We start from the raw sequence: 14,411 nt of genomic DNA on the forward strand, positions 1-14,411 counted from the left end.
TGCCCTAGTCCCCCTTTCTCTAACTCACAGCCTGGGAGAATGGCCAGGTTTCTTCTGGTCCATTCACAGCCTTTATCAATGATGCGCATGGGCTAGCTTTCCAGAGATGGGGCCACCATCTCTCCCTTAATCATTAGACTGAGGCAGGTGCTGGGCTGGATGGGCTACTCTTCTGCGGGTATGGTGAAGAGGGGCACAGATGTTCTGAATCTCCTGCTTCCTTTCCTGGAGCGATGTAAGAATATCCCTGAATATGTGCCTATGTGTCAAGCTTGTGCTGTCTGAGAAAGCCCTCCCTCCCCACCATGGGCAGAATTCAGGGGCTGAATTCTTTGTAAAAATCACAAGGTGAAATCACTCTGTCTTGAAGAAAGTCAGAAAACAGGCCTTAACTTGACCCATTAAACCCAACTTGTATTAGTAAGAATTAACCTTTTTTGAGACTCTGCAATGCACCAGGCCAAGCCAGACATTTCATACGGGTTGGTGCTTGGAAACATTTTTGACTAGAGAGAAGCAGGGGAGGAGGAAGACTACCTTCCAGAGACTGGGGAACATGGCCTGAAATAAACCAACCCATGTGTGAAATTCCGTTTGCCGTCTCATGTTTTATTGTTTAAAGACAAAAAAATCCCTACATACAAATTTTATATCCTCTTTTGCGGTCTGCCTGTGTTTGTTTAAAAATAAAAACTGTGTTTTCATCAGGATCCAACCAGGAAATTAGAAAACACTCTTGGTATTTACCAGGATTTCTTCTTATTAAATTAATTTGATTGAGGGATGAGGCACACCCAGTTAAATGCACAGGTCTTTTTTTTTTTATCTTTGGCTGCGTCGGGTCTTCGTTGCTGCGTGTGGGCTTTCTCTGGTTGCGGCGAGCGGGGGCTACTCTTTGTCGCGGTGCGCGGGCTTCTCATTGCGGTGGCTTCTCTTGTTGCGGAGCACGGGCTCTAGGCGTGCGGGCTTCAGTAGTTGTGGCACGCGGGCTCAGTAGTTGTGGCTCACGGGGTCTAGAGTGCAGGCTCAGTAGTTGTGGCACATGGGCTTAGTTGCTCCGCGGCAAGTGGGATCTTCCCGGACCTGGGATTGAACCTGTGTCCCCTGCATTGGCAGGCAGATTCTTAACCACTGCTCCATCAGGGCACAGGTCTTAAGTGTATGGTTTCATGAGTCTTTACAAACGCACACAGCTATGTAACCAACACCTCAGTCAAGGTGTAAAACATTTCCATCATCAAAGGAAGTTTTCTCGGGCCGGATCATCCCCTCCGCCCTCAAAGGCGATGTAGCTTATTCTTGAACTTCATGTAAATAGAGTCATACAGTAAGTATTCTTTAATGAATGACTTCTTTCCCTCAGTACCAGCCCTCGGGGTGGAGGGGCAGAGGGAGGGCAGAGCCCAGGAGCTGGGACCAGAAGGTGAGAGAGGGAATCACAGCAGGGCTGTCTGCTGGGGGCGGGAGCCACCACGGAGATGCAGCTTTGTGCCTGACAAAAGGCAGATGGAGATGGGGAGACAGATCCTGGCTTCTGCTCTCTCCCACCCCCCAGTTCCCAGAAGTGCCTCCCATTGGTCAAACCTACTGGGAAGACCTGGGAGGCCGGGAACGCAGTGCTCTAAGGTACAAAACAGAGCCAGGAAGGGCGACTCCCAGCACACAGGTGGTAAATGACCTGCTCTTCAGTACGGTGGCCTCCAGTACTTCGGTCAGGTACCACCGCCTCCAGGTACCCCAATTTGAGAATCACAGGCAGCACTGGAGCCATTTAATCTTCACAAAATAGAACTAACTCTAGTTCACAGATGAGGAAGCCTAGATCTGGAAATGTGATCTGTCCAAAAGCTGGTTTGCAGTTTGGGTGGGATTTTAGTCCAAACCAGGTTTATCTGACTCTCCAGGCTGGGTCTGTGGTCTCTTTCAGGCTGAGTTTTGGTGGGTTTGATTCTGCAAGTGTAAACTCTGAACACGTTGCCCGGAACAATTCTGAAAACATCCTGAGAGCCAGGATGAGAACAATGAACTTGCATTGAACTATTCCTACGTGGGGGGCTCTCTCTGCAAAGAGCTCTACCCACATAATCACATGTTGCCCTTGAGACATCCCTAAAACAAAGTGCTGCTGATATTCCCATTTTAGAGGTGGGTAAACTGAGACTCAGAGTGATTAATGAGTTGTCCTAGGGTTGTGCTGCTGGGCTCTGGGCCAGGTTTGCTGTAAGGCCCATGACCTCACTCCTGAGAAGCTGTGAGCAGAGCCATGAAGAGTGGGCCCAGCCAGCCTGCCTGGTCCTGGCTGGTTTCCTGCTGAGATCTCAGGCAGGGTACTTAACTTCTTTGTGCCTCGGTTTCCTTTTCTCTAAAATGGGGATAATGGCAGTACTCAACACAGAGGGCTGTTGAAAGTATTATGTGGTTTAAATAAACATTTTAGCTATCATTACCTTGACTTGACCTCCTAGTGCTTTAGCTTTTTCATCTGTAAAATGGGCATAAATAGTAATGCTCACCCTGTAGGGTCATTGTGTTGAGTGAGTACCCACCACGTAGGGGTATTGTGAATGTTAGGTGAGTGATTCCTCTATGTTCACTTGAAAATAAGCTATTATTATCATCCTGTCTTGACAATTCTTTGCAAGTCAGAGACTAATGTGAAGGCAAAGGCTGGGAATCTTCTTGTTTGTGAAGAGGGGATGGTGTTGGGGACAAAGGTCACCAGGTAAAACTCAGGCTACCCCCACTGAAGCCAGAGCCAGAGGGACCCGGCCCAGCCATGCCCCGTTATATTTGTTAGCTGCATCCATGATATTCAAGTAACAATAATGCATTCTTTCTTGTCACTGTATAATATTCCATTGTGTAAATAGAGCACATTTTATTTATCTATTCTACTTTCAATGGGCATTTGGGTAGTTTCCAGTTTGAGGCTATTATGAATAAGGCATGGTGAATATTCTAGTGCATGTCTTCTGCTGAATATTGGTAAACATTTCTGTTGGATATGCATCTAAGAGTGGAATTGCTGAGTCAAGGCCTGTGCTCTTTCTCTTGGGCCAGATTATCTCTGAGTATGATAGAGGTCTCTACACATAATAGGTGCTCAATAAAGACTTATTGCAAAACTAATAAAAATGAGAGCTAACATTTATTGAGAGCTAACAATATACTAGGCTCTGTTCCAAGCATCTTCTATGTAACGACTCACTTGACCCTCACAATAACCCTTTGAAGTAAGTATAATTATGCCCATTTCACAGATGGAGAAACTGATGTACAGAGAAATTAAGGAAACAGCCCAAGTGTACACAGTTCAAAGCTGGCAAAACCAGGATTCAAACCCAGAGGGTCCTGCTCCAGGGCCCCTGCTCTTGGCCACCAGGCTATACCGAATGCAGTCACTGCCATGTTCAGAGGTAAGGCCCGCGGGAGTAGAAAAGAAGGAACAGAAGCAGATGGGAGGGGACTTCCCTGGTGGTGCAGTGGTTAAGACTCTGTGCTCCCAATGCAGGGGGCCTGGGTTCGATCCCTGGTCAGGGAATTAGATCCCACAGGCACGCCACAACTAAGAGTTCACATGCCACAAGTAAGAAGCCAGTAAGCCACAACTAAGGAGCCCACCTGCCACAGCTAAGACCCGGCACAACCAAATAAATTAATTAATTATTTAATTAAATATTTTTTTAAAAAGCAGCAGATGGGAGAATCAGCAGGGCCTGACCATGCCTGTGAGATCTCGTTGGAAGGATGAATGTGAGGAACATGGGAAAAAAGAGGCCAAACACATCCCTGGGCTTTCTGCTGGGGGATGGGGAGGATGGGGGGGGCCATCGCCAGCAACCGGGAAGAGCAGAGGTGAGCCCCCATTGGTGGCAGATAGGAGGGGGGTGTCCTAGACACTCTGAGTTCAAGGAGACGGTAGTGATCCAGGGCAGTGCAGCTAGGGGCAGTTGGAGGTCATAGATGGCACAGGTCTGGACATAGAGAAAAGGGTTCAGGTCGAGAATGTGGGTCACCTGCACAGAGGAGAGGAGTGGATAGTCACATTGACCCAGTCGGTTTAGTTATGGAAACAGCACGCACGTGTGTGTTTGTGTCTAACCTCTTACCACCCTCTCCAGCTCCACTGCTCCCCCCTGGCTGGGGCCACCGTCATCTCTGCCCGGATACCTGCGGGAGCCTCCTCCTGTTCACCAAGCTTCCACTCTTGCTCATCACAGGGGGTGCCAGAGGGATTCTGTTAAAAACCACATCAGACCACGCCACTCCTTTTCACTCCGAGGAAAGCTAAAGGCCTTTGCGTGACCTACAAGCCCCCCGCTCTTGCCCCTGTCACCTCTCTGCCCTGTCCTCAATTACCCTCTCCCTGCTCTGACCTCACTGGCCCCCTTGCTGTTCCTCAAACACACCAGACTTGCTCCCACCTCAGGACCTTTGCACGGGCTGTTCCCTCTGCCTGACATCATCTTCCCCCATGTGGCAAATCCCCTTGATCTCTTTCAAGTTTGACTCACAAGTCACCATTTCAATGAGAACCCACCCCAGCTCTTCCAATACCCTTGATGGACTTAGCACCTTTTAACGTAACTTACTTACTTATAACATTTACTATTTGTTGCCAAACTCCACGAGCGGTGGGAATTAATTTGCCTGCTTTGTTCACTGATGGATTCCCAGGACCTAGAACAGTGCCCAGGACGGACCAAGCCCAGTCATTATTGAATGAGTGAAATAATCTTGCTTTTCATTAAAAAATGTTTATTTATTAATTCAGCTGCACCGGGTCTCAGTTGCTGGATCTTCGTTGCTGACTGGGGGATCTTTTGTGGCTCGCAGCACCTAGTTCCCTGACTAGGGACCGACCCCAGGCCCCCTGCATTGGGAGTGCGGAGTCTTAACCCCTGGACCACCAGGGAAGTCCCTGTCTTGCCTTTTAAAAAGTGATTAAGGGGGCTTCCCTGGTGGCACAGTGGTTAAGACTTTTCCCTCCCACTGCAGGGCACACTGATTTGATCCCTGGTGGGGGAACTAAGATCCGCCACGCTGTGACCAAAACAAAAAACAACAAAAAAAAAAAAAACGAGGAGGGGAGATTTAATGGGGCTTAGAAAAGACAATATGTAGTTGACAAATGGGAGTGGCTGCCCGGTTCACAATGATTTCCCAGTGGCCCTGTCTGCATGGGTCAGAGCTCACCCCGACCCTCACTCCCAATCCTCAACCTTAGTAGTTCTCAAAGTGGGGTCCCCAGACTGGAAGCAACATCATCGCCTGGGAACTGGTTAGAACTGCAAATATCTTGTGTCTCATCCCAAACCCACAAAAACTCTGGAAGTGGGGTCGGGAAATCTGTGTTTTAACAAGCCCTCCACTTCATTAAAATCTGTGTAAGATTAATAGCGTGACTTCATATGAGAATACGAAGAGAACGGTGATGTGCTGCTGCCCCCTTGTGGCATTTTGGTGAATGAGCCGCCAAGAGGCCACCAGCAGGGAGGAGGCTGGGAGCCTGGGGTCCATTCCCTTCCTGTTTCATGAGTGAGGAAAGGGAGTCTCCGGGCAGGGAAGGGACTCATCCAAGGCCTCAGGGTGAGGCAGTGACAGAGCTGGCCTAGGATTCTTTCCTATTTGTGTCGAATGCAGCAGCTTTCTTAAAACATTTAGACAGATGCCTGTAAGAGCCCCTGCTGGTCCCTGAGCCAGGACACCTGTGTCTGTCCCCCAGTCCCTCTGCCCACAGTTAAGCTCTGGACAGATCGACCACATGATACAGCCACATGGATCTTTCTTGAGCACAGTTATGGTTATGTCACTCTGCTTAAACCCCTCCGGGGCTCAGAGGTGCCCTCCGGGTGGGGTCCAGGCTACGTCCACGCCACGCTGCTATGTCTTCCAGCCTCTTCTGTGCTCCAGCTACCCGGGATGGCTTGGGCTCCCCACTCTGGCCCAGGCCTCGCCCCAAGCTGTCCCCTCTGCCTGGGTCACTCCTTTCCCCGTGTCTTCACGGATGCCCCTGATTATTCTTCATTAGTTGCAGTCTCTACATCTACCCAAGGCCAACCCTTCCCTGGGCCCTGGCTCCCACCCCCTCTCACCTCCCAGGTGCTGACTCCTGCCACTTTCCCCATGTTATCCCCACATCTTCCATTTCTCCCTCTCTTCCAGATTATCCCCATCAATATACACACACGTTGGTCCTTTGTCCAGCGCTGCAAAGGATGCAGTCCACCAGCCCATGCCCACCCTGGCTACTGCGGTAACAAAAGGTGGGGCACCCTCTTCAAGGGGCAACTCGAGCAGCCTCACAGGGGAGGGGGTGCCTGGGAAAGGGAAGCCTTGTATGGCCACCACATTTCATGTGCTATCAAAAAGTCCACCCGCCTCTCCAGCGCTAAAATGTGGTCTAGGGTCTGACACACATTCTTAGCAACAGGGTCATGGTTTAGCCAATTCTCAGAAATTTCATCTGTTTCCTCTTCCACTGCAATTAATTACAACACTAGGGCGAGCCCCAGGGCAGGAGCCTAGGCCTTTTGGACATCCCGAGGTTAGTCAACAAGCCTACTTGTAAGTGACCCCATCACACTGGTCTGGTTCTGGTCTGGTCCATTTGCTGCCCCCTGGCCCTTCACCACTGGCTTTCGTGGAAATGTTTCCAATCTCATCTCTGGGCTGAGTCTCTTCATCTGCTCCTGTCGGATGGGCAGTACTTAACACCGGCTTCTTCTGTAGCTTCCTCCCAGCCCTGAAGCCAGCAGGCGGTCAACATGGGGGTTGACTTTGATTTTACTCCCCTTCTCACCTCAAGGGCTGGACCTCCGTGTCCCGATGACCCTCCTGAATCTCTTCATCTCTGAGCCATCCCACTCATGTCCCATTCCCCTCCCTTCCTCTCTCGATTCCTTCTCTGTGCCCACTCTCACCCCCTTAAAGCCCAAGGTTTTAGAACCTGGTAGCATCCACACTGCCTCACCGCTTACGACAGACGGACAGTCCAGGGTCCCGATGTGGCCCCCGTACAAAGTGAAGCCCCCCTGGGTCCTTTCACCAACTCAGCCAGATTTCTCAGGTGTCTGAATTGAATCTCCAAAAGAAATCTAAACTTATTTCCAAATTTTGTGGCAATCGTCACATTGGTAATGTTTCCTCAACCATTGTGGTGTACGTACATAAGGGTGTCCATCAGATTGCTATTTAAACCCTTATCGGGGACTCCCCTGATAGCGCAGTGGTTAAGAATCTGCCTGCCAGTGCAGGGGACATGGGTTTGATCCCTGGTCCGGGAAGATCCCACATGCCATGGAGCAACTAAGCCCGTGCGCCACAACTACTGAGCCTGCGCTCTAGAGCCCGCGAGCCACAACTACTGAAGCTCACGTGCCACAACTACTGAAGCCTGCATGCCTGGAGCCCCTGCGCCTAGAGCCCGTGCTCTGTAACAAGAGAAGCCACCACAATGAGAAGCCCACACACCGCAACAAAGAGTAGCCCCTGCTCGCCGCAACTAGAGAAAGCCCACGCGCAGCAACGAAGACCCAAGGCAGCCAAAAATAAAATAAATAAGTAAGTAAATAAACCCTTATGTATGTCTTTGCAAACCAGATCCCAGCAGTCAGTAGGCCCCAAATCCAGTGGCATACCAAAGGGTCAGGGTTGATGGTGGGAGTGGTGTTCCTGGGGAAGGAATATTTTAATACAGACAATGTTTAGAATTGCTGACCCATGGTGATAATAAAAAGCAGATTGAATTTAGCCCGTTTATTATTGTTTTAAAAGTTTTTAAAGACAGTGTACCCCTTTGTCACCTGCCTCTGGGGGCAGACCACTCTCGCCACCAGCACCCCTCCACACACCACTGCTCATGTCTAAAGCACAAAGTCTGTTTCTCGGTTATGTAACATTCCTAACAGGTGTTTCTGGTAGGTGGGCTCCTCCACAAATGATTAAGGGGCTCAGTCTCCTTCGATCTTACGGCTTCACCTCACCCCCACCTCATCCGCATCCAGGATGACATGAGGCAGGAGGCTCAGCCATTCCATGCAAAGCCTCAAGACTGTTTCTGGAACAACTGGGAAAGAGTTACCATCTTTTGACCCAAGTGGGCAAACTATTAGAAGGTAAGTCTTCAATTGCTGGAGGCTATATTTGCCACCATGAGAAGTGCTGAAAAATGAAGTCACACAGAACCAAGAAATTAAGAGAAACAGATGGCAGGCAACTAGGTTCAAGCTGCTAGATCCAGCTGCGCCTGAAGCTATCCTTCCCTAAACTTTTCAGTTATGTGAACCAATAAACTCCCTTTATTACTGAAACTAGTTTGAATTGGGTTCCTATCACTTGAACTAAGAGTCTTGACAAATATAACTGTATACAGTAGTGTAATTACCTGTCTATTCTCGGCTGTTCTGTTGGGCTTTGCTCCCTAGAAGCCAGGTAGATTTCTGATTCATCCCTGCGTCCCTGAAACCCAGCACAGGACCTGGTACATGGTAGGTATTTAATACGCACCTGCTGAATGGTGACTGAGGCCTGGGTTCTAGCCCTGATTGTGCCTCTAGTCTGTGACCTTGAGCATCTAATTCTCCCCTGTGAGCTGTTTCTGACTCTGCACAGTGGAGATGATCATCCTTTGCCCTGCCTTGCTGGAGGGCGGCAGTGAGGATGAGATAAGCCCAGCTTAGGAAAGTGCTTAGCAAACTCTAGTGCTCTGCACACGCAAGAGCCACAGTTATATTTGCAAGGATGTACATTTTGTCCTAATTTCATCAGCCCCCTGTAGACTGTGGGTTCTTGGGGCACAAAGCAGACAGCACGTTGGAGCAGAAGTAAGATCTGAGAGGAGCAGCTTTAGCTGCTCCCAGCGCTGCCTCCATGCAACACTGTTGCACCTGCGGATGAGATAAGCAAGATGGTGCCTGGTGCCCAGCACTTGCCGCCCCACCATCCTCCTAGAAATCGCCGAGACAAGGGGTCCCAGCATCTCCTTGAATCTGAGCCATTGCAAACAACATGATAAAGGAGCAGCAGCTGGCTGTTGTTCTCCTCCTGGGCACCCAGAGAGAGACCACATCTCCCAGCTACGGTGACCGAGGTCTGGCCATGGGCTTGACTCCAGACCCAGACCGTAAACCCCCCTCACCATCCTCCACACTCGTTCTCTGCCCTCGTCTGCTGATCACATGCAGAGGACACAATGGAGGACTTCAAGGCTCTAGAACATTGTTCTACACCTTTCTTTACGAACCTAGGACTCCTTGGGCAACTGGTAAAGTCTATGATCTCCTTCTCAGACAAGTCATATTAAACACATAAAATCAAATACATGGGATTACAAAGGACACAAATTATTGAAATACGGTAACCAAAACAAAAAAAGTATGTGAGATTGTTACATGTGCTTTTTTAGGAATATATTAAATAACGAGATTTAATTACCATACTTTCAATGTGGCGATAGCATAAACAGTATTTCAAGATATCCACAATAATTACTTTGTGATATGAAAATACTTGTGATTTCTTTTGGTGACAAATAGGTACTGCTACTACTACTTTGTTTTCTCCATTCATAATTGAAGGAAGTGCTAGATGTTAGCTAAAGGTCAGTGGAAAGATGCAATTATTTTCCCTTTCAAGTTCAGGAATCCCTGAATTTCATCCCCAGATCCTTGGGTATTGTCTCTGGGAAAAGAATCTCTGCTTTAGGACAGGACAGAGTCACAAAAGAAAAGGAGCTTCATGCTTGGATGACCACATACAGGAGAGGCCTCTCCAACATGTATTCAAACCAGAGGAAAAGACCGTATTTTACCAGGAATATTGAGATTCTGAAGCCAGGCTTGATATCTTGTTCCAGCTGGGTGACCCTGAACAAGGCATCTAACCCCTCTGAACCTCCCTACTCAAAAGAAAATGTAGACCATGGTCCCAGTCTTACAGGGTAGTCATGAGAATTAAAGGGGATAACAGTTCTGGATGCTTGCAAACTCTATGGGAATTTATATCTGAGGTCTTCAAACTCCAGCCAGTGAACTAGTACTAAAAATAAGGACAACACAGTGAAATCTCATCAAGTGAAATGGATTCCATCTGTAAGACTGTCTTTTACTCTGAACTTACGACCTGCCTCATTTGAGGGGTTATGAAATTCATTCTTTTATAAAACGAGGAGGATTATAAATATAGTACTTGCTCATTTTTCCCCATTGTTTTTACTTTGCAAATGGAGTTGGCAATGTGATTTGGATTCACAAATATTTTATGCAGTTGGGTGGTTTTATGAAGACCAAAAAGTATGAGAATCACTGCTTTATGCCACCACAAAAATAGTCATTCTTATTATCCCTCAAAACTAATAAAACTTAGAAAGGATTCGATTTCTGACCTGGCACAAGTTTGAATAATAATAGTTAACATGTATTGAGGGTTTCAATGTGTCCCAAACTGATCTAAATACGTCACACGTGTAACTGGCTTATTGAATAATCTGAATTTGGTGAGGGACACACATAAATGGATCTAGTTTTTCTTCACCCATTGCCTTTGAACACATCCAGTCAAATCTCTCATTGCCCCATGCCTTTCAGTCTGGATTGAACATCTAATTATATACTATTTAACACTTCCTCTAAATCAAGCTTGACCCTTCACCTCACTAATGCATTGTTATTTAATTTAACAAACTATTAAATAGCCTAACTACGTGCACCTTACAGTGTTATGAGGATATGAGGTACGTACTATTATTAATGGCATCTTACAGATACTAAGGCCCAGAGAGATGAGGTAACTTGCCCAAGGTCACACAGCTAGTAAGTTAGAGACACAGAATTCAAACCCAGGCCGTCTGGCTCCGGAAACTTGCCCTTAGTCTCTGCATTACAGTCCTCTGCAGCACTGAGAGAGTGTGAGGGTCTCTCTAAAAACCTTTTCCATCCTCCCCGTTTGAGTTCTAGCTTCTCTAGCTTCTCTAGTTCTCTTCTTCTCTAGTTTATGAGGCCTGGAAGGAGCAGTGGAGGAAAGGGGGAAAAAACATAGCTGGTGTTGCTTTGAGTCTCCTGAGGGAGGTGGATTCCTTTTGTGTGGAGAGTGTTTAAAGGCTAGTGTTCCTGGACCACATGACTAGCTTATTCAAGGGTCCCTGTAGTGGTCTCCTGACTGCTGGGGGATATCTGGACCCCGTGACCTCTCTTAGACCCTGTCCCCAGAAGTGCACTTCACAGCCTCTTTCTGCCAGGGTCCTCTTTCCTGGGAAGCACAAGGATCCTCCCTTCGGGGCAGGGCCCAGGTCAGATGGCCCGGCACCCACTCAGCTCATGGGAAGCTCACCCATTCTTGCTCGGCCAAGTGATGGGTGTTACAGGATGCCCCCGTCCTGCCATCTCTCTAATCACTTTCTCTCTGCTCAAACACACACTGAGGGCGGATCTGCAAGCCTGCCTCACGAGCGGTCGGAGAAGCAGCTGCCACTCACCACTTCTGGCAGGAACCCAAAATCTCTACAAGTGGGACGTCTCAGGACGGGGGTGGGGGTGGGACCCTTTCTTCTCCCAGGAGAGCAGAAAAGGTATATAATTTCTCCCTATTCTAGAAAATTATTCTCAAATTCTAGTCTTCTGCTCACGGAGGCTGAGGGGGTGGGGATGGAGTGGGAGAAAAGCCGGTATGACACCCCTACAACAGTCCTGCTGGTGTGTGTCTCATGGCTTTCTGAAATACGGGGGTATTCAGCACCTTGCATCCCTGTGTTGAGGCTTTAACTGGAAATACAATAGGAAAGTCCCATTTAAGAGTCTGTTACGGGCTTTCCTGGTGGCGCAGTGGTTAAGAATCCTCCTGCCAGGGCTTTCCTGGTGGCGCAGTGGTTAAGAATCCTCCTGCCAGGGCTTTCCTGGTGGTGCAGTGGTTGAGAATCTGCCTGCCAATGCAGGGGACATGGGTTCGAGCCCTGGTCTGGGAAGATCCCACATGCCGCAGAGCGACTAGGCCCGTGAGCCACAACTACTGAGCCTGCACGTTTGGAGCCTGTGCTCCGCAACAAGAGAGGCCGCGATAGTGAGAGGCCCGCGCACCGCGATGAAGAGTGGCCCCCACTTGCCGCAACTAGAGAAAGCCCTCGCACAGAAACGAAGACCCAACACAGCCATAAATAAGTAAAAAAAAAAAAAAAAAAAAAAAAAGAATCCTCCTGCCAATGCAGGGGACACGGGTTTGAGCCCTGGTCCGGGAATATCCCACATGCCGTGAAGCAACTAAGCCCGTGCGCCACAACTACTGAGCCTGCGCTCTAGAGCCCGCGAGCCACAACTACTGAAGCCCACGTGCCACAACTACTGAAGCCCGTGCACCTAGAGCCCATGCTCCACAGCAAGAGAAGCCACTGCAATGAGAAGCCCGCGCACCACAACGAAGAGTAAACCCCGCTCGCCGCAACTAGAGAAAGCTCACACGCAGCAACAGAGACCCAACTCAACCAATAAATAAATAATAAAAAAAATTAAAAAAAAAAAAGTCTGTTAGATGCATATCATCTAATTTAATTTTCACAACTGCCTTATAAGGTAAGTTTATTAATCAGGGTTCACTTGTAGCTGCTATAACAAGCAAACCCCAAAATTCAGTGGCTTAACACAATAGAGGTTTATTTCTTACTCACATAATATTCCAAGGCAGGTGTTCCTCGTTGGAGGGCAGCTTTCCTTCACGTGATGAGCCAGGTGACTTACATGTTACAGCTCCACCAGCTCCTGGGCCTCCGCGCCTTCTACATCTAAATTGCAGGCAGGAATGGAGAAGCTCGCCTGCTTCCTAAAGACGCCCACCTGGAAGTGACATCACCCCCACTCACACTCCATTGGTGGGGTCTAGTCCCATGGTCATAGTTGGAAGCAGAGGAGGCTGGGAAATGTAGTCTCTGGCTGGGCAGGTGTCTTCCAGAGCCAACTCCACCCTACAGTCTGACAGAGTTAGTGAGGCGAAGAAGCTCTCTTTAATCATGTCTGTTTAATCAGTTCACCAGGCTAACCAGTGCTCTCCATTCCACCTGAGTACAACCCTCCTGCCCCAGGCATAAGGAACGCTCACAGTTAGGAGGTCACTCTCTGGCGCCCTTGTTCCTTTCTGCTCTCTCCAATAGAACATTGTTATGGGCTGAAAGTTTGTGTCCCCCCCCCAAATTTATACGTTGAAATCCTAACCCCCAATGTGATGGTGTTAGGAGGTGGAGCTTTGGGGAGGTAATTAGGTCATGAGGGTGGAGTCCTTATGGATGGGATAGTGCCCTCACAGGAAGAGATATGAGAGAGCTTGCTTCTTCTCTCTACCATGTGAGAATACAGTGAGAAGATGGCAGTCTGTAAACCAGGAAAAAGGCTTTCACCAAGAATCCAACCATACTGGCACCCTGATCTCAGGGTTCCAGCCTCCAGAACTGTGAGAAATAAATGTTTGCTGTTTAAGACCCCCAGTCCACGGTCTTCTGTTAGAGAAGCCCAAGCTAAGACAAATGATGTCTTTGCCAAAAATCTGTTGGGTTTGTTCTCAAGCCAGTTTGCACCAGCACATTTGTTATTGTCATGGTGTAATTTAATTAGATATTCCATAAGCTGATGAAATATGAGTGCAAAAAGGAAGAGATTTGTTTTTATGAAAACAATAAGAATGAGTTGCTAAAACAGGCTGCCAAATTAGGTGTGGAAGAAACAACTACAAAAGATCCGAAAAAAATTACCATGAGAATCTAGAGGGATTCTGCACTCAAGTTGCTACACAAGTGTCTTCAGATCCTTGCCTCACTTGAAATAAACCAAAACTAGAAAGCAGAAGATAGATTCTGGTGTAGTTCATGTAAGGAGGACAGCACAAAAAGCCAATGAACAGACCCACGTTCAAAGAACAGAGTGGCAGATGTTCAAGGTGTGTATCATTTAAAATAATTCCCTGCTTCTTTGATTAGTTGACTAACCACTGGTCCCAACTGAGCTGGATATGTAATAATAATTCTACGGGATTATTGACCCCATTTTACAGGTGATGAAACTGAGGCCCAGGATACCAGCAGGTAAGTGGTGAAGGCAGGATTCAAAACCAGCCAGTCCGGTTGAAAGTCTACAGTCTCACTCTCTGTACCAGCAACGTCCAATGGAACTTTCTGTGGTGATGGAGATGTTCTGTATCTGCTCTGTCCAATGTAGCATGTGTTTAATGGACATTTGAAATGTGTCTATTGCAACTGAAGAACTGAATTTTTAATTAAATTAAATCTTAAGTATAAATGGCCACCTATGTCCAGTGGCCACCCTATGCGACAGCACAGTTCTGTGCTGTCCTTACTTTAACATGTGCCTTTCTTAGCATCTCAGGCTCTTTAATGTCAGTGCCTTGACTTTTTCCAGCCAATGATGTCTTCTGAA

The sequence above is a fragment of the Balaenoptera acutorostrata genome, chromosome 15 (genome assembly GCF_949987535.1).
Source record: "Balaenoptera acutorostrata chromosome 15, mBalAcu1.1, whole genome shotgun sequence".
NCBI lineage: Eukaryota > Metazoa > Chordata > Mammalia > Artiodactyla > Balaenopteridae > Balaenoptera > Balaenoptera acutorostrata.